Genomic DNA, 21,753 nt, shown 5'->3' with positions numbered 1-21,753 from the left:
CGGCCAATGTGTTTACTGGGCCTGTTACATGGCCTGATAAGCGTTTAGCAAGAGCTGCACAGACATTATTAGCGATGTCCGTGAAGCAAATTGCAGGAGAAGACTGGGAACCTGGAGAGGTAATGTAAACTGTTTGTTTAATCATCAGCCGTCAGCCGCACATCGCTATTACAAGTAGCGATGTGCGGTCGGCAGCTGAGGATTTTAGGTCTGGGCCTAAACAAAAGATCAGCTGATGATCGTTTCATCAAATGATCATTCTCTCTCTTATAAAGAATGATAATCGAACAAATCGAGCCAATTCGGACAATTATCGCTCCGTGTAATAGGACCCTTACATTACACTGGGTCTCTAACTGGAGTTGGGGGCTATGGAGACACAACAGAAGCCTCTGTCTCAAGGCATAGCTGTATGTAGCGGGGAGCGGGGAGAATGGGCGCTCAGAAGCCTATTCCAGCGCTGAATTCAAAATAGGTGTATTCACAATAGATTGGCTATTGTGTGCGGTGCTGCACATCATTCATTTCTCAAAAAACGTTGAGGTCTACTTTAAAGTGTCACTGTCATTATAACTAGAGATGAGCAAACCTCAAGCATATTCAAGTCCATCCGAACCCGAACGTTCGGCATTTGATTAACGGTGGCTGCTGAACTTGGACAAAGCTCTAAGGTTGTCATGTTTTCCACATAGCCTTAGGGCTTTATCCAACTTCAGCAGCCACCGCTAATCAAATGCAGAACAATTGGGTTCGGATGGACTCGAGCATGCTCATCTCTAATTATAACTTTCAAAATCTAAATCAACAGTAGATGGGATATAAAACATGTTTGCAATTTACATTCATAATTTTTTTTATTTATTATGAGAAACAAAATATTCCTGTGTTAAGACTCTTTGAAAAAAAAAAGAAAGAGACTAAACACAGGAAGTCCCGTATTTCCCAGGTCATCTGTGCACTCACAGAGAAGGCAGCCCTGTGATTGACAGACACATTGGGGGAGATTTATGAAAGTGTAAATATACACTTGGTGGTAATTGTCCACAGCAACCAATCAGAGCTCCTCTTATTTTTCCAGAGCAGAAAGCTGAGCTGTGATTGGTTGCTGTGGGCAGTTTACACAGGTGTATATTTACACCCTTTCATAAATCTCCCCCATTGAGTTGTGACAGACTGTATTGGCCAGACTTCATGTGTTTAGTGTTTTTGTTTTTTTTTCAACTAGGAGAAGGAGACTAGACCTGGATTTCAGAGAAGTATAGCTTTGTTTTAAAGCATAGCTTAAAAAAAAGAAGAAATACATAAAAATAATGAATGTAAATTGCAAACTTGCTTTATATTACATCCCCTGTTGACTTAGATCATGGGTCTCCAAACTGCAGCCCGCCAGCTGTTGCAAAACTACAACTTTCATCATGCCTGGACAGCTAAAGCTTTGGATTTGGCTGTCCAGGCATGATGGGAAATGTAGTTATGCAACAGCTGGAGGGCCGCAGTTTGGAGACCCATGACTTAGATTGTGAAAGTTATAATGACAGTGCCACTTTAAATCAGTTAACTATATAACTGACAAAAGCACAAGGAAATGAAGACTGTTGCGGAGATCTCAGAGAACCCACTACTTGCCTGCTATAATGTCTTTCATTCTCTGAATCTGCTGCTGTCAGCAACTAAGGGTATGTGCACACTGAGGAATTTAGACGGAAAGTCCGTCGCAGAATTTTCAGCTCGCGCCCGCTCGTGGGGTGCAGCAGACGTGCGCGTCTCCGCTCGTGTCATAGACTCTATTCTATGCACAGCTGGATTCCATCCTCCGTCCAAGTTCATTCTTTGGACGGAGAAAGGAATTCAACCGTGCATAGAATGGAGTCTATGACACGGGCAGAGACGCGCGCACTGCGCTCCATGAGCGGGCGCGAGCTGAAAATTCTGCGATGGACTTTCCGTCTAAATTCCTCAGTGTGCACATACCCTAACATACCAAACTAAGCACTGCTAAATTGCAGCATTTGGTTTCCCACTAATAAAACACAATCTGAAAGCACCAATTGAATGTACCTTATAGACTTCACACACACTATTTTGTCAGTTTAAAAAAAATAAATAAAACATGTTTTTTTCTGGCATACAGTATCTCAAGCCCTATAGAGGAGCTTATGAAACAAATCTCATACCCAGAACAACGTGCTGTGTCTTGAAAAAAAAAAAAAAAAAAAAAAAACATACCACAAAATGCTGTAAAAACCTTACATAATATGCCTGCACTACTCCTGAGAGCTGCTTAACCCCTTCCCACACCAGAACATGCTAGTAGGTCCTGCTGCGGGTGGGGGGCTTTAGAGAGAGAGCCGTGCAGCGACCCTGCCATCACTGCTACAATCCTGGCTGCTATGTGTAGCCAGGGACTGCGGCTCTTAGCTGGCATGGTCCGATTGCTGCGCCCACTACTTAGCCATTCCAAGCTGACAGCTGCATTAAAGTGTCCTGTGTCCCCTATCCCTGGTGTCTAGTGGGATTGCGGAGTGGAGAACCCTTCTTCTTAATGGACCAGGGCTTAGCATCGCACTGATGCTGATCCCAGCTCACAATCTGTAGATTTGGGCCGCAGCAGCCCAGAGCAATACAGCACTGATCTAATCAATCAGGGCTGCATTAACTTAGTATTCTGATCTCTTTGAGAGATCAGTGCAGTAATAATGAAAGTCGCCAAGGGGAACTAAAAGTATAAAAAACAAAAATAAAGTTTTTTCATTAATAAAAAAAATTCCCTCCCCTAATAAAAGTTTAAATCATCCCACTTTTCCCATTTTATAAAAAAAATATAAACACATAGGGGGAAATTTATGAAAGGGTGTAAATACACACCTCGTGTAAACTGCCCACAGCAACCAATCACAGCTCAGCTTTCTGCTCTAGTAAAATTTAAGAGGAGCTTTGATTGGTTGCTGTGGGCAGTTTACACCAGGTGTATATTTACACCCTTTTATAAATCTCCCCCATAGAGATCATGCACTGTAAACGGTTTAAGCACAAATACCTGCCAAAGTGCAAAATGGTGGATTTTTGTCCACAAAAATTGTTATAAAAAGTGATCAAAAAGTCGCACATATGCATCAAGGTACCGAAAGAACAGATCATGATGCAAAAAAATGACACCTCACACAGAAAATTCCGGCACCTAAAGGAGAAATGGATGGGTGAATATGTCCTTTAAGGAGGCTTTCTTCTTCATGCTTACATAATCTGTATAAATCAGACAGAAACTCAGGGATCTCCTCTTCCTCCAGGAGACATTAAGCAAGATACAATGTGAAGCACACTGAGGCACCCATTTGATCAGCTCCAGGGAGGACTAATCTAAAACTGGGTGGTACTGATCCAACCATGGTAACCCTAAAATAACATCAGAGGGCAACTGATCCATAATTAATAGGCTAAGGATTTCCGAGTGAATAGACCCAACCTGTACCATGAAAGGAGGCATGACATATTGGATATTACTCCTGGCAAATGGGATAAAATCCACACCCGTCGCAGTCTACAGACATTTAAGCAAGACAGGACTTACCACCGAGATGAAGAAAGAAGAAAGAAAGAAAGAAGAACTGATGAAATTGGCGGAAGCTCCTGAGTCAATATGAGAAAGACCTGACACAACCTTGTCACCTACAGACAATAAGATATAATATTAATATTAATCAATATTAATTTATTATTGAGCGATACCTGGGTGCCTGAGTGATGCTCCCGATTGTCACTCAGGCACTAGAGTTGGACTTGGCTTGGAGGGGCAATCTCGTGCATAATGACCGGGCTTGCCACAGTACAGACACTGATTATTCGGTGGGAGCGTCTGGTCTTGGCATCAGCTGCTCCCAACTGCATAGGTTCCTCAGGTGTAAGAGAAGAGAAGGAAGTAAGCTTCTTAGAGGAGAAGGAATAAGGGGAAGGAGAAGGTTTAGAAAGTCAAGGTATCCCTTATCCTTACGTCTCTCTCTCTCATCCTTTGGTCAATCCTGACCGCTAAAGACATGGCTTGGTCTAGAAAAGTAGGCCCAACCCAGGCATCCCTGATGCCATGAGACAGAGGTTCTGCTTAAAAAGAGTTTTTAATGCAGGTTCACACCAACTGGTTACAACACAATGTTGTCTAAAATCCATACAATAGTCCTCCACTTCTTGTTTGCCCTGATGGATAGCAAGGAGGTTAGACTAGCCAGACCTACATGATCAGGCTGAGAGTGTATAGCCCCTAAGGACTGAAAAAAATGCTTTAGATTACACCATTCCTCAGCATTAGGAGGAAGCTTCAGAGCCCAAGCCTGTGGATCTCCCTGTAACAACGATGCCCACCTTCTCCTCCTGGGTAGCAAAATGATCAACACGAAAATACAGGTGGCATAACTGGCATAAGGTCTCAAACTTATCCCTATCCCCAGAAGACCTGTCAAGGAGAAGCTTTATAGGTTTAGATTTCCCCACTATAGGAGGAGTAACTACTGTCTCAGTCAGATTGATTGACAGCCGATGGACCTGCTGCGCTAGTTCAGATACCAGACCTGCCACCTCCTCTAAACGAGTCCCGAGGTCATGGATGGATCCATATCCATTTAGAGGGAAAGGAAGTATGGGCAGTTATTCTGTCAGAACTGGAGTAGGAGCTGAGAGAAGAGCTTGGTGACGGTGACAACAGTAATTAGGTCTGTGTGAGTTAGGACACTTCCTGGTGGGGGGTGAAGGGGGGAAACGATAGGGAAGGGAGCCAGATAGGTGATTGAAGCATATTACAGAGTTATATAACTTTGTAACGTGCTTCAATTACTGGGAAAAAGTTTTTCATGGCACTTGTCCTTTAATGTGTATTCTGCACGGGGGGGGGACTCTACTATATGTGTATAATGCATGGGGGGATTTTATTATATGTGTATGTGTGGTGTCCGACCACAGGTGTTGCTAGTCTGAACACCCCTCGCAAAAGGCTGTACTCAAAGTCAAATGGTAATGAAGTTATGTCTAAGTTTTGCCACTAGATGTCGTTAGTATGTATCTCTGTATTTGTATATTGCACAGCTGTAGGGAGCAAGGGGTTATTGTTTATTTGTGATCTGCACCAATAAGACCTGTTCTCCTTCTTCACCTATCTTTGTTCTCCTTTTTGTTTGCACTCTCTTCTCCACCACTCACAGGAGTTGTTACACACTCTGTAGGAAGTTGTCACATGGGCAGAGGAAGTGTACATCCAAACTAGTTGAGTTCTTCTCTGGTTCTTGTAGAGGCTAGACACACAAACCAGAGTCTCCTGCAGAGCTTAGTCAGGAGCCTGGCTCTGCCAGGTTCCCCCTCTGGGACAGACCAGCTGTAGTGTTTCTACATGGGAAACATAGAGACTCTTTTCTTCCAAGGTACACTTATTCCAACTATGTTGTGCTAAACATCAACAGAGAGGATAAGTCAGGGATCACCCCGACCCACACCGTTGAACATCTCTGCAGGACAGTATTCTACCAGCTAGAGGAACTGATCCGGATAGAGCAAAGTTGCTATAAGCCCACGTACTCTATCACACAGCACGGGTGTAACCAGGTAATCTTGGCCACCTTGCTTAACTCAGGTAACAAGGACTAGAGCTTGTGTCACCTTGTTAGGATGGGTCACCCGACATTGCAGGGCAAAAGGTGCCCCTGTAAAAAACTGATCTATTCTCATCCATCTTAGATGTGAACAATGTTTGTAAGAGATTTGACCCTAAGGAGACATTTCTTCAAAGATGAGGAATGATTGAATCCAAATGAAATCAATGGACAAAAGGAGAATATCCTTAAAGGATTATTATTTCAAGATCAAATAATACTTAACTGTTTAAGTGATTTACATTCAGATGAGAGAAATATAACCTGTCGAGACCTTAGAATTTAAAAATACAAAATCTACATTATTATCCTGTTTAAACTCGGGTTCCTTAAATGGAGCGCTTTCAAGAGATTATATTGAGAGAACTGGACAAACTATCAGAAGCTACTAAGGACACTATTGTTAAACAAAATCTAACTGTCAAACAAAAAAGAGGGGGTAACATTAAATGTGTTGACAGATAGGGAAGCAGAATTTGCTGCAGCCCCTCGTGCAGAGAGTGCCTGGCTTCTTGCGTGATACAGGTAAAGTTTTAACAGCCTTGTCTGGACTGGAATTGCAGGGCAACTTCACATGGCTGGGCCTGGATGTTGTCTCGATATATACGAGCATTCCGCATGCCCTAGCCATGGAAGCACACAGTTATCATTTAGACAAACACAGCCCATACGGTGAAGATCTCAAAAATTTCATGAAGGATGTTGTGTGGTTCTTGATGAACCCTAATTTCTTTTTATGTCAGGAAAAATTTTACCTTCAGAAGAATGGAGTTTCGATGGGGGCGAACTATTCCCCATCGATCGCCAATCTTATGATGTCGTATTGGGAAAGTAAATTTATTTATACTGAAGAAAATCCATATCATTTTCAGATTCTATGGTTCATAGATGATCTGCTGATCATCTGGTGTGGACAGCAGGATCATATCAATGAATTTGTACAATATACAAATAGCAATCCATAAGGATTACAATTTACCTCTTATTCAGATAAACATACAGTGGTGTTCCTTGACTTAGCATTAGAGGGTATACCTGGTAAAGAGATTCTTACACGGACACATGACAAACCCATATCAGGAAACACTTTTGTGGAGGAGCATCAGGGTTCAACTGATTTTTCTCAGGTAATTGCTATAGAGAAAATGTTCAAATCATCCAGAGGGGGCAACATACAGCAGAAAATAAAAACAGGTAAGTATATTGGATGTTTAAATTATATACATATGCCCCATTAGGTTTGAATTTACGTAAGGAATTATTGTTGTATTATTAGAATAAGTCTCTTTTCTGATCATGAATAATCATATATTTATTGTATATATCTTATCCTTTTGTGCATATGAAATGCTTTGTTTAAATTGGTATAGATCGTTCAGTAGGGAAAGGGTTAAGTTCCCTTATCCACAGTTAGCTTGTATTTAATGTTAGTTAATTATAGTTAGGGTCCGTTTACACACACAGATTATCTGACAGATATCTGACAGATGTTTTCAGCCAAAGCCAGGAATGGACTATACACAGGGAACAGGTCATAAAGGAAAGACTGAGATTTCTCTTTTTTTTCAAATCCATTTCTGGTTTTGGCTGCAAAAATCTGGCAGATATCTGTAGGTGTAAACGGACCCGAATGGTGCGTTTACACAGAGAGATTTATCTGACAGATTTCGGAAGCCAAAGCCAGGAATGGATTTGGAAAGAGGAGAGATCTCAGTGTTTCCTTTATGACCTGTTCCCTGTTTATAGTCTGTTCCTGTTTTTGGCTTCAAAAATCTGTTAGATAAATCTCTCTGTGTAAACGCACCATTAGTCTTCATGTGTAGAGTGAGAGGTTTTCACGCCAGCCACGCAAGATTAGTGAAGGGCTATATGTATATATATCACTACTCTAGTGAGAGAAGAAAGCCAAGAGTAAGAGTGCAAAAGCTGCACTCAAAACGCGTTGGAGTTTTTGTGCTGGGGGCATGTGTTCAAGTGTACCATAAGGTGATTTTTACTGAATAAATGTAATGTAAAAATAAATGTGATTTCACTTGCTACAACTAAGCCTGCTGGATTATTTGTCTTTTTCTCATTACTCCGTCACCTACCATTGGAGTGGATCCGTGCAAGCTGCAAGATTTTCACAGGAGAGGTGAGCTGGCAAATCTTTCTCTTTTTGTATGAGGTGGTATAGTGACAAAGGTCGAAACACGAGCACAAGTATTCTTCTACTCTTAAGTATTTTCAAGTATTCTTCTTCTTAAGTTCTGGCAGAGCACATTACTAAATTGGGTTGGGACTCTCACCACCTACTCCTCTCCTCTCCTCTAAACTCGCTCTACTTCTCGGCACGCAACCTACAATATAGTGGTAAGGCCCCTCTGTGCATCCCATGTATAATGGCTGGGCCCCCTCCGTGCCTCCATATAGTATGTAGATCTCTTTGTGCATCCATACAGCAGTTAGGCCCCTGTGTGGCCCCATATAGTACTCAGTCCCCACCCTATATAGTATTTAGAGCCTCTGTGTGAGAAGACCTCCTATTGGTAGTATCCTCCATGCTGTCATCCCCTTTAGGTAATAGTAGTTAGCCCACCACCGAGCAGGTAACATAGGTATTTCTACTATAAGCATTAGTAATTCCCCTTCCCCCTAGCAGTGAGCCCCCCCCACACACACAGTCAAATAGGCAGTAAGAATCCTCCATGTAAGTAACACCCGACCCCAGACACCGCCACCCCTCCCCCGTTCCACTTTTTTACACATTTTGCTTGGGTATATGGCAAAATTTTTAAAAGCACATACTTACCCTCCTCGTTCTCCTGCTGCTGCTGTCATAGAGCCCAGGCCCCTAATGTGCCACACTTCTGGGATCATGGACAGCATAGGCAGGCCATTGCTTGCATAGTCATTCAGTGGCTGAGATGGGACAACCCTAGCCACTGAGGACAATGCCTCATGCCTACCCTGATCACAGAAGTTCAGCCTATTGAAGACTATGACTCCTTGGCAGCAGAGGAGCTAAAAGAGTAGATATGTGTTTTGTTTTTTCACACCTGCCTGAGCACAAATGGGTAAAAATTCGGATTGCCAGAAACCCCCTTTAAAAGTAAAGATCCAGCTGGATACCCTTGACTGTGACTTGACTAGGGTTTTATCCTTTCTAACTAGTTCAAATTTGTTTCTTACACTGTGCATCTAAAGCCAAGGGCGATAGCCCTTCATCTGACATATATGTAGGTTTCAAAATTGGATTAGTTTATGGAGAGGATGTATAAGGGACAAGGTAGTAAAGACTGGGAATATTGGCTGGGAACACTGAGGTGTGTCACACAAACATACATATATAACAGATCATCTTAGAATAAATCATGATGTGTCATGATTGTTTTCACCTATATCTGCTGCTGACAGTATGCCATATAGGTGAAGTAGATTAGTTTGATTATGCAATATGTTAAATACCTATGAGAGTTCTTCTAAAATGCAAAAACAGTGTAAAACATTGCAAATAAGAAAATTCTGACATGATCAAGATTGGAGAGGACTATTAGGACCACTGAGCTATTCAGAGATAGTCTCGCTGTGTTGCTCCCTGTGAGCATGCATAGACAATACACACTTTGAATTACCGTCATAAACATATGTGGCTTATGTACATAATAATAATGAAAAATAATCTGCAAAAATAATTGAGATTTTCCATTAGTTTTCTTTATGTAGCAACACCCATTTTGCCAATTTCTATCAATTTGTGTAAGGAAGTGCAAACTAGAGATGAAGTGCAATCATTAAGCATGAGATGTTGGAAGAAGTAATAAGGAACAGCTTCATGTGAGAGACAAATAGAGAGAGGGTGAGCACAGGGTGAAGACATTCCCAGGCTGGTAATAGTATGGCAGATGTTACTGCCACCCAAACTTTCCCATAATCCAGCAGTCACTATTTTCAGCTCCCTGTCCTGACTGCCCAACTGAGAGAGAGGTCACAGGTTAATACCAGAGCAGGAAAGGGATAGAGGGGGGTGTATTTGAGAGGGCAGAGGTTAGAGTACTGGAGGAGGAGGGGGAGGAACTGTGTGAATGCTATGTACTGGACAAACTGAAAGGTGGCATTGGTTTCTTAACCCTATTTAGGAGTATGTATTTAGTAAAACATTCATGGCAGAAAACAGTTTGATATTTACACTGCTCTCAAAGCTGTGCAGAGAAACATGTGACACCAGATCTGGCTATCATCCAGTTTAGATTTCTCAGAAAGCTTTGGATGATGTCCATGATTATTATGACCTTCCTAATTCTAATATCCAAAAGATGAATACTGAAAATCTTCAGGAGCAGGTTTACTATTTAAAATGCACCACTGAACTAGGCTTTGTGCCAAGCGTATCATAGGTCATGGAGATACTTTTCAAAAGTATCTACAAAAGTGGCTGTGGTTAAGTGTAATCCTAATTGCACCAAATGTATTAGTAGGAAAAAGTATATATATATATATATATATATAAGTATATGTACCACAAATAGCTGTTAATTTCAAGACAAAAGTGAGCAAACCAAGAGTTGGAAGGTGGAAAAAAATGATGTGCTTTTTGCAAGATGTGAAATCTATCACATAGCATGCACCACCGTCTTGTCTATATTTAAGCTGTCTAACGTGGATACAAACAATGAGTATTTGCCTTTTAAAAGAAAGATTTTTCTAAGTACTTAGCATTTACTAAGTACCAAAATTTTGCACACAAGTCTTTATCTAATCTGCATATTTATTAACCCCTTAAATTTGAAGCATTTTAACAGCCATAGCGCTTTTATTTTTCCACCTATAGGGCTGCTTGGGGTGTCATTTTTTTGTGCCATGATCTCTAGTTTTTATTGGTATCATATTCGTGTAAGAGAAAAATGTTGCTTTTATGTCTTTTTTTTTTTTTTAATATTTTTATTTGTATATTGGGAAAGGGGAGAAATATAAATGTTTATTGGTGCATTATATATGATTGCATATACCGATGAATGCTATGCCATAGCACAGCATTCATCAGTATTATCGACGATCTGTACATAGAGTCTGCCTAAGAGCAGACTCTATCTACAGATCGAAGATCCGACAGACCGGAGGTAAATGGCTTACCCTCGCCTGCCGGTAAAAGTGATCGGGACCCCATAGGAAGCCATGTCCTGCTCACTGTAAACCCTGCCCACTTTTGTAAAAGTGGTTTGAAAGGCAAAAGTAAAAGTCACAAACATATGCGCATAAGACATGTACAAAAATGTGCCGTCTTTTATAAAGGATGATGTTTGCTGACTATTTTATGCAGAGATTCTAACGGACATTACTTGCTATGTGCTGGAGGAACAGAAAGGGACTTCTAATCTAAAGGAAATTATACAGATTTACAGTGGCAGACGTTTTATGTTGTCTCGTCACCACTATGGCAGTCACCAGACTCTTTTGTGTTTATAAAATAACTGTAATATGGACACAGTGTCAAGTGACTCTTAAAAGTTAACCCTTTAAGGACCGGGGCAATTTTGATTTTTGCGATTTTGTTTTTTCCTCCTTGTGCATAAAAGGCCATAGCAGTTGCATTTGTTCACCTAGAAACCCACATAAGCCCTTATTTTTTGCGCCACTAATTGTACTTTGCAATGACAGGCTGAATTTTTGCATAAAGTACACTGCAAAAGCAGGAACAAATTCAATGTGTGGTGAAATTGAAAAAAAACCCACATTTTGTGTTTTTAGTGGACATGTGTTTTTACACCGTTCGCCCTGGGGTAAAACTGACGTGTTATATATGTTGCACAAGTCGTTACGATTAAAACAATATGTAACATGTATAACTTTTCTTGTATCTGATGGCCTGTAAAAAATTAAAACCATTGTTTACAAATATACGTTCCTTAAAATCGCTCCATTCCCAGGCTTATAGCGCTTTTATCCTTTGGTCTATGGGGCTGTGTCAGGTGTCATTTTATGCGCCATGACATGTTCTTTCTATCGGTACCTTGATTGCGCATATACGACTTTTTGATCGCTTTTTATTAACATTTTTCTGAATTTGATGCGACCAAAATTGCGCAATTTTGCACTTTGGGATTTTTTAGCGCTTACGCAGTTTACCGTACGAGATCAGGAATGTGATTAATTAATAGTTGGGGCGATTACGCACGCGCTGAACGTCCTTACCGGCATCAGGGTGTAAATATAAGCCCGATGTCGTTAAGGGGTTAAGGTACCCAACAGATAAAAGACTTTTACCTGTTGTACTTGACGTTTCAGTAAAGTAACTGTTGAACGATAGCACCTAGTTTCCCTGTTGGCTGATTTGTACTGCACCTCACCAAAACCAAGGACTCTGGACGGTGGTGGATCACTGGCGTACAGTAAATGATTATACGTCAGTGACCCATCAATGTCCACCGCTCACCAGGGTGAAGTAAAATCTGTCAGTCACCTGTCAGGTTACGTCAGGTGGTCTGTTGTAAAACTGTGTCTGGCAGCAGAATAAGTGCTACCTGCTCTGGGTCGCACTGTGCTGTGATAGTTTCGCTAAGGGTATGTGCACACTACGGAATCCCAGCTGATCAACTGTCGCGGATTCTGCAACTCGCACCCGCTCGCGAACGCCTGCGTCCCCACTCCTCCCATAGACTTTATTCTATGGTTTAACATATTCCGCCGTCCACCTGAAGAATGAACCTGAACAACCCGAAGAATGAATCTGAGTAGGTGCCAGCTGGGTGATCCGCCGGGATTCCGTAGTGTGGGCATACCCTTACTCTCAGCTTCCCTTGTTCTGAGCTGCCCTCCTGGAGGTTTGGGTTCCCTCTAGTGACAGGCATGCGCCTGTTCACCTGTATTGATAGGCACCGGCCAAAGGCTCTGGAGTCTTCTGGCATGTTCTGTTGAGGGTATATATAGTCTCCACCTCCTCACCTCTTTGCTCAGTTGTTGTTTGTCAGTCCGCAACCATGCCTGTGCTCCCTGGCTATCCATCACTTCCTTGTAGTCTTCAAGCAATTTGGATCTTAACCCATTCTTCGTTCCAGCTTAGCTTCAGTCTGAACTATGTCCTAACGTTGCATCCTGCATTTCTACCACAGACGACGAACACTTAGTCCCTGACTCCAGCACTCCTTCCATTCTTCAGTCTGTGGTCAGCAAGGTCCTTCTCGGGCTGAGGAGCTCCTTAGACTTGGGGAAGGAACGCCAGTACTCCTTAGTGATCCAGGGGATCCACCTCCTCATGCTTGGACCATCTATTACATGCTGCCAGACATGGTTTTACAACAGGCCACCTGACATAACGAAACCAGTGACTCACTGGGTTAACTTCCCACAGGAGAGCTGTGGACAGGGTGTACTGGCACACAAAATCACAGCACAGCAGCCATTTCACAGTTACACCGCTTACACTACTACCCTCAAACTATCCTTCATCTTTCCCTGATACCTAATTAAACTTCTATAACCCTCTCTAATTGTACCTCTACCTATCTGTCTCTAGTCAGTATAAGTGTATGTGTTCAGTTCACTGCACACGAACTGACATACTAAAATTTATATAGTGAGGGATAAATTGTGATGTGGCTGGAGGGGTGCTTTATTGCCTATAGCCTGGCTTCAGGGGATTATGGATAAGCCCTTGCACCTGTGCTGAAATGTAATGTATTTTGTGCGTCCCCATTTTTGACGAACTTTTGAAAAATTTGTTCACTTCCCAAATGAAAATTCTTTTGCAAAACTTGGAATAAATCTCGGTTTGGGAAGTTAAGTTCGGTCATCTCTAGATTCTATCAATAACAGAATTTATTGTGGACAAGGCCTAAATAATCAGAATAAGGATCAGACATGCAAAATTTTAATGCCAGATCCTCCTTTTTTCAGAAATAAATTGTGGCCAGAGATGTCTGGCAGTGCTTTTCCCTTTCCCCACTGACAACACACACTTGGCCGAACCAGGAAGACATGTGTATGAGAAGTTTATTAGGAATAGCTGTGGTCTGCAGTTGTATTGAAAGTGTATGACCAGCTTAGGTAAACAGAGAGCTTAGCAGCACAGGGCCATGGCACTGTTTTACATTTTAGTGATTGTGGGGACTTAGGCCCCCTTCACATGTCCATGGTTCTGTGGAAAATAGGGCCAATAGATTACAATGGCCCCGTTCACACATCTGTGTTTGAACTGGGCTGTGATCCGTGCCACAAAAAAAAAAAAAAAAAAGCACAGGTTCTAGTGCGGACCTGAACTTGCAGCATGGATCGCTTTCTTCTATGTAGTCGTCAGTGAAGCATGGAGCACTACTGATGCACATGTTGAGACAAAGAATGCATTCCATATTTCTTATTATCTCTTCAGTCTCCTTCCCCCAGTTCTGAGCTGCTGCTTTCTACTGAAGACACAAAAAACAGTGTGTATTTCTCTCCTTCTTCCCTTTCCTCCCCTCCCTTCTGAGATGGCTGATGTAAACAAGTCCCAATCTGCAACTTTGTAATGCTGGGAGGGTAAACCACAGTGAGTTCATCAACAACTTGACCTCAGTTTAACCCTCGAGCATTACAATCAAGCTACAAAGTTGCTGATACTAGCAAGAAGATAGCATACAGCAACACATCACATTAAAACCTTCATCTTTATTGAATTCAAAAGCACATACCAGGACATAGAGGAACACTTACTCCCTGCCCACAAACATTTTCTGCTACCAAGCACTTTCTCAAGGCCTTCCCCTACATCCTGTTATGTTCTTTTGGATACAATAAAGATGAAGCTTTTAAGATGATGTGTTGCTGTATGCTATCTTCTTGCTAATACTTACATGGATCTATGTGTAAGCTGAGCACCACCCGAAGCATTGAGGGCATTATGCACCTGACAGACCACAGAAAGCCTGTGATCAGTAGTGCCGGTGAAATACCTATTGTCAAAAGTTGCAGATACAGATGGCCAGGGACTTGTTTACATGAGCTGTCTTGGAAGGGAGGGGGAGGAAAGGAAGATGGAAAGAAAAGCTCACACGCAGTTTTTTGTGTCTTCAGCACAAAGCAGCAGCTCAGAACTGGGAGAAGGAAAAGTATGAAATGAATTGTTAGTCTCACAATGGGCAGCAACAAATAAAAAGTATTGTATTCATTCCCATCACATTATACATGGTTTATGTTCTGTAAGGTAAATTCCTTATTATATTGTGTACTGTGTAGACAACTGGACACACACACACACACATACATATTTCACTAGAACGGGGAGTATTTTAAAAGTCAAAACTTATCCTATTGTAGCCAAAGGAAACCTAGGACTATTTTTTACAAGATTATCATTAAATGTATTAATATACATCTCTTTTCCTATAGACTTCAAAAGATTCCTTTACAATACAGACTGACATTGGAAGCCATGTCCATTAAGTGCCAAACACAGAAATGAACTCCTGTTTACATTTGCAGTCTCTAGGTCTTAATAGTCTTCACTGTTCCTTATGCTGATATTCATGAATTCTTCAGTTTTCTCCAATAATGATTTTACACTACACAATCACTGTTTATTCACAATATGCTATTTTTGTGCATACAAAGTAAGAATTTAATCAAAGGGTAACAAAAGAGTTAAAAAAAGGGTAAAATCTCAAAGTTTATGGGAGAGGTCAAAGATCAAATAGTGTCCAGGGTTCTAGTGTATTATGAAAACAAACAGGCATTCCCCTCTAGGGGGTGGTGAAGGGAAAAGTTAGGCTATATCAAATTACAAATGCAAATCACTTATATTACAGAGCAAAAGGTACTCGAACACTGCCAGGAAGGTATACAAACCTTGTTACTTTTATAGGTGGGGAGAAACTATACCTGCTCTTTTCTGTGTTTTTTTTTTTTTTTTTTTTTTACATAATTACGCGTTAGTTTTCTGGGATAAAACCCTTCTCTATTTTACATAAACTTACGTAAAGTAAAAAATAAAGAGAGTACAGATCATTCTTTCGCCTGCCTGCTACGAGACCTGTCAGCTCCCCTTACCTTCAGACTTCCTAAAACCTCATATTACCACATGCACTGTGCCACACCAATGCCACTAGCCACTATTACTGATCACTGAAATAAGTACAGCTATAGTCCTTCCACCACTTGGCAGTTTCTGATGGAATGTTTGGCTTGTAAACAGAAGCTTTATTACTGCTGCACCCCTGCTTCTGCTCTGCTGGTAACATGAATGTTGTTTGGGGCCACCTGTCAGCATAGAGGTGGGTACATTTCTGACTGAATGATGACTAACAATGAAGGCCGAAAAAAGAAAAGGAAAAAAATTGGTCAGCTCTCCTAGAACACTGTTCACACTAGGCAGGAGCACGTTGCCATGGCTGAAATTGCAAACACACAAAAACACATAAAAATGCAACAGCTCACCGCAACAGCAAGATACAGACCCACCATAGACATGAAAATTAAAAGCAGCCCCCCCAACTGCCCAAAAAATTCCCACAAAAATAATGAGTCTCTTGGTTACTATTTGCAAACAGCGTAAACTGCCTCACCACGATAAGGTGGACTCATATCGAGGCAGACCCTACACTGTATGTACACTATGGCCTCTCCATGGCGTATAATACGCCTATGCTCTGGGCATGCAAGATCCGTCTAATACCTGCAAAAATAATTGCATCACCTGGGTGAGACAGGTGGAGTGCACGACCAAATAGAGGCAGCCACTCCCCCAACTGGAAAACAGAAAAAAAAAAAGGAAAAAATTGGTCAGCTCTCCTAGAACACTGTTCACACTAGGCAGGAGCACGTTGCCATGGCTGAAATTGCAAACACACAAAAACACATAAAAATGCAACAGCTCACCGCAACAGCAAGATACAGACCCACCATAGACATGAAAATTAAAAGCAGCCCCCCCAACTGCCCAAAAAATTCCCACAAAAATAATGAGTCTCTTGGTTACTATTTGCAAACAGCGTAAACTGCCTCACCACGATAAGGTGGACTCATATCGAGGCAGACCCTTCACTGTATGTACACTATGGCCTCTCCATGGCGTATAATACGCCTATGCTCTGGGCATGCAAGATCCGTCTAATACCTGCAAACAATGAACAATGAAGGCCACTGCCTACTTAAAGTGACACTGTCACCCCCTTTGTTCATTTTGACATCTCTACACAGGTGTAAAGGGTAAATTTAGTGTTTTTCATACCTTATTTCATATCATATGTCATGGTGCTTGTTCAAGTAAAAAGTGTCCTTTTATCATCTGCAGATTGTATTAAGTGGGCGTGGCCTCGCGGGACTAGCGCCACATAACCCCGCCCACAACGGCACAATTGGCCCCGCCCCCTCGCCGGCCATTGGAACAGGCTGGCCGAAAGGTCTAGACTCCACCCCCTTTACGTTGGACAACCAATGGGCGTCAAGGGGGCGGGGCCAACCGTGCCGTTGTGGGCGGGGTTATGTGGCGCTAGTGCCGCGAGGCCACGCCCACTTAATACAATCTGCAGTTGATAAAAGGACACTTTTTACTTGAACAAGCACCATGACGTATGATATGAAATAAGATATGAAAAACACAAAATTTACCCTTTACACCTGTGTAGAGATGTCAGAATGCACTAAGGGGGTGACGGTGTCACTTTAAAGTGATATTGTCACCCCCTTTCCATATAAGAACTACATAACCTTCTGACACCAGCCAGATTTGAAAGAAAACCCCCTTTCTCAGGGCCGGGACAAGGGGTTTTGGTGCCCTAGGCAGAGAAGGCAAATGGTGCCCCCCCCCTGAACTTAGCGTTATCAGAATTGGTGCTCCCCACACAGTATAATGCCCTGAAAGTTCCCCCACACTGTATTAAGAGCCCCAATACATACGGTAGTTCTCTTATAACACTCTTACCACCATGCAGTGATTATATTACATATGAAAACTGCACTGAACAAAACAGAAAGATACGACCAATGATACCATTACATAATACCGCCACACCATGACCCTTATCACTACAACCCTATAGCAGAGTGCAGTTACATCCAGTGACTCACAAGGGGCATCTTCTCTGATCAGAGTCTGTCACCTTTTCTTTTTCTCTCCATCCAACATGGGCCACCATGAACTCTCCCCCAGCTGTGAATCTTCTCTCCAGAATCTGCCAGAGAAACATTTTAGGCTCCAACACATCCAGTAGTTAGGTCCCCTGTACCACTATATAGTAGTTACACCCCTCTGTGCCCCCATAGTTTTAAGGTGTCCCTGTGTCCCAGTATAGTAAGGCCCTCTGTTCAGCCCAAATATAGTATAGACTGCTGTGTGTTGCCCCAGTAGTATATACACTCACCGACCACTTTATTAGGTACACCTGTCCAACTGCACGTTACCACTTAATTTCTAATCAGCCAATCACATGGCGGCAACTCAGTGCATTTAGGCATGTAGACATGGTCAAGACAATCTCCTGCAGTTCAAACCGAGCATCAGTATGGGGAAGAAAGGTGATTTGAGTGCCTTTGAACGTGGCATGGTTGTTGGTGCCAGAAGGGCTGGTCTGAGTATTTCAGAAACTGCTGATCTACTGGGATTTTCACGCACAACCATCTCTAGGGTTTACAGAGAATGGTTCGAAAAAGAAAAGACATCCAGTGAGCGGCAGTTCTGTGGGCGGAAATGCCTTGTTGATGCCAGAGGTCAGAGGAGAATGGGCAGACTGGTTCGAGCTGATAGAAAGGCAACAGTGACTCAAATAGCCAACCGTTACAACCAAGGTAGGCAGAAGAGCATCTCTGAACGCACAGTACGTCCAACTTTGAGGCAGATGGGCTACAGCAGCAGAAGACCACACCGGGTGCCACTCCTTTCAGCTAAGAACAGGAAACTGAGGCTACAATTTGCACAAGCTCATCAAAATTGGACAGTAGAAGATTGGAAAAATGTTGCCTGGTCTGATGAATCTCGATTTCTGCTGCGACATTCGGATGGTAGGGTCATAATTTGGCGTCAACAACATGAAAGCATGGATCCATCCTGCCTTGTATCAACGGTTCAGGCTGGTGTTGGTGGTGTCATGGTGTGGGGAATATTTTCTTGGCACTCTTTGGGCCCCTTGGTACCAATTGAGCATCGTTGCAACGCCTAAGCCTACCTGAGTATTGTTGCTGACCATGTCCATCCCTTTATGACCACAATGTACCCAACATCTGATGGCTACTTTCAGCAGGATAATGCACCATGTCATAAAGCTAGAATCATCTCAGACTGGTTTCTTGAACATGACAATGAGTTCACTGTACTCAAATGGCCTCCACAGTCACCAGATCTCAATCCAAAAGAGCATCTTTGGGATGTGGTGGAACGGGAGATTCGCATCATGGATGTGCAGCCGACAAATCTGCGGCAACTGTGTGATGCCATCATGTCAATATGGACCAAAATCTCTGAAGAATGCTTCCAGCACCTTGTTGAATCTATGCCACGAAGAATTGAGGCAGTTCTGAAAGCAAAAGGGGGTCCAACCCGTTACTAGCATGGTGTACCTAATAAAGTGGCCAGTGAGTGTAGACCCCCTGTGTGCTGCCCCCAGTAGTATATAGACCCCCTGTGTGCTGCCCCGTTATATATAGACCCCCTGTGTGCTGCCCCCAGTTATGTATAGACCCCCTGTGTGCTGCCTCCAGTTATATATAGACCCCATGTGTGCTGCCCCGTTATATATAGACCCAGTGTGCTGCCCCCAGTTATAGACCCCTGTGTGCTTTTCCCAGTAGTATATAGACCCCCTGTGTGCTCCCCCAGTTATATATAGATCCCCTGTGTGCTGTCCCCAGCTATATATAGACCCCCTGTGTGCTCCTCATTATATATAGACCCAGTGTGCTGCCCCCAGTTATATATAGACCCCGTGTGCTGCCCCCAGTAGTATAAAGCCCCTGTGTGCGCACCCCAGAAGTATATAGACCCCCTGTGTGCTGACGCCAGTTATATATAGACCCCCTGGGTGCTCCCCCAGAAGTATATAAACCCCCGTTGCACTGCCCCAGTTATATATAGCCCCCCTGTGTGCTTACCCATTATATATAGACCCCCTGTGTGCTGCCCCGATAGTTACAGTGCAGGGCGGGCGAGCGGGGGGCAGGATGCATGGGTAAGTAAATTACTGCGCCCCATGACGTTTGGCTCCCTAGGCAATCGCCTACCCCTGCCTTCTCTTTGTTCCGGCCTTGCCCTTTCTATATAAGGAATTCTCAGCACCCTTCTCATGCTTATATTCTGGACATTTTATATCTTACCATATAAGGGTGGGTTCACACTGACGAATTTTCACAGATAAATTGAGCGGAACTCCGTCGCCTGTACGCACTTACGGCCGCGCGCCTCTCCGCCCGTGCCATAGACACCATTCTATGCACGGGCAGATTCCGCATTCCGCCAAAAGAATTGACACGTTTTGGTTGAATGCGGAATCAGCTGGCCCATAGAATGGTGTCTATGGAGCCAGAGGAAAGGCGCGCGGCCGTGCGCGCGTACAGCAGATGGAATTCCTCGGAATTTATCCGTGAGAATTCCTCAGTGTGAACCCACCCTAAAGGATTTCTTGGTGGTCTCTCCCCTCAATAATGTATGATATTGGTGGTGGACAGTGACGTATGGGAGGGGCTTAACAGCTGTGGTGATCTAGAGGGAGCAGGGCCCCAGCGACGATAATGTCACAGAGGGGACAAGGCCTACAGTGCTGATGTGGGTGGAGATATAGGGCACCTTGGTTGTTAGGCCCCTACTATACGGCACTGTCCACTAATAATAACATGCATTTTTATTAGATAGACCACCAAGAAATCCTTTATATGGCAATGTATGAAAAAAAATATAAACTTAAGAATGGTGCTGAGAACTTCTTATATGAAAAGAGGGTGCTATTGTCCTGTGTCACTGACAGCCCACACAGCCAATCAGTGCAATATACCGCCGCAGCCACTGATTGGCTGAGTGAGACATCAGTGACCCAGGAGCTGGTGAGGCAGGCAGGAGCATGGGCACCTAAAGCATTATCTTGTTTAAAGCCTGGCAGCTAATTAGTTAAGTAGGCCATATTTTCGCAGCGGAATGAAAATCCATAACAGTACAGAGTATGACAGCAGATTTTGATGCAAAATTTGCAGAATGAAATCTGCTGCAAATAACTTATGGCCCTGCAACAACTACGGGGATAAATGCATTAGAAATGAAGAAGATTGTTGGCAGAAAAAGACCACTTGGTCCCTCTAGTCTGCTCTTTTAGTATTTCCTCCTATTATCTTAGGCTAGATATATGTTTACCCAGACATGTTTAGTTTCAGCTATTGTAGATTCCTCCAATTAATCTCAGACTGTGTCCCCTTGTCCTTGTGTTCAGTTTTTCTTTTAAATTAAAATCACTCCTGTGGTAAACCTTATTTAGCCCTTTAAAGGGAATCTGTCAGCACCTGGGCTGGCCCCAAGGTGCTGGCAGTGTAGTGTTGGTGTGTGTCCCGTTGTGTCTATACTCCTTTGTTTTCACCATCGGTGCTGTAGATGTGTCACAGTCTTGCCCAACACAAGTGTCAAAGAGGAGTACTGGTGAGGCGTTTGTGCTGCACTCCGACACACCTCACCACTGCTTCCTTCTCCCTGTTTTTGTGCATATTCATTCCTGTCCGGCCCCCTGCTTCCTTCTGACGCCATCTTTTGGCGCGCAAGCACTGCTGCTGCCAAGGGCCGTGCACCGACTTCACAGTTCGCATCTGTGCTCTGGATCCATCGAGTCCACTCACTACAGTGTCAAGAATCGCACATGCGCCATAGTGCGGAGGAGCACACAGTCACTTTGTCAAACCATAAACACACCCAATCTCTATTAGCAAATACTAAATCCAGTATATTCTCTCCTGTATCTCATCACCTTTTCCTGATCTTTACAAAAATGGGTAGAAAAGTAAAGAGTCTCATATTGTTGTCAACATACTGTATAAACTATAAGGAGGTTGTGGCATGTAATGACGCTCCAAAGAAAGTAATTTTTTCTGTCCTCAACTTATAAAAATGAAACCTGAGGTTGTCTTCTGCTACTGTAGCCCTTCCATTTCAAGTTCTGACATGTTTTTATTTCAAAAATGCTTTCTGCATATCACTGTTGTTTATATA

This window comes from Dendropsophus ebraccatus, chromosome 3 (assembly GCF_027789765.1).
Source record: "Dendropsophus ebraccatus isolate aDenEbr1 chromosome 3, aDenEbr1.pat, whole genome shotgun sequence".
Classification (NCBI taxonomy): Eukaryota; Metazoa; Chordata; class Amphibia; order Anura; family Hylidae; genus Dendropsophus; species Dendropsophus ebraccatus.
This window is presented reverse-complemented; position numbering follows the sequence as displayed.